Raw genomic sequence first — 284 nt, 5'->3', positions numbered from 1 at the left:
TTTATAGAACTAATAATTAGTATAATAAACGTGTTATTGGCTTCATGTAGCGATTACGGATTACCTCGTGATTTTTCTATGAAATATGAATATATAAATAGTTGTATACTAGAATCCGATGTTTATAAACGAATCTATTTATATATATAGAAGTAGATGCGTCGTGGAGGGTTATTTTTGGATCCTAATTACACGACAAGATCCTTCATTATTCACAAGTGGCAAGTAACACTCATCAAGTTGATATTATTGGAAAAATTCTATAATTAATATTTAATGTCTTT

Source organism: Arachis duranensis, chromosome 2 (assembly GCF_000817695.3).
Source record: "Arachis duranensis cultivar V14167 chromosome 2, aradu.V14167.gnm2.J7QH, whole genome shotgun sequence".
NCBI classification, from domain to species: Eukaryota; Viridiplantae; Streptophyta; class Magnoliopsida; order Fabales; family Fabaceae; genus Arachis; species Arachis duranensis.
Note: the sequence above shows the minus strand (reverse complement) of the source record.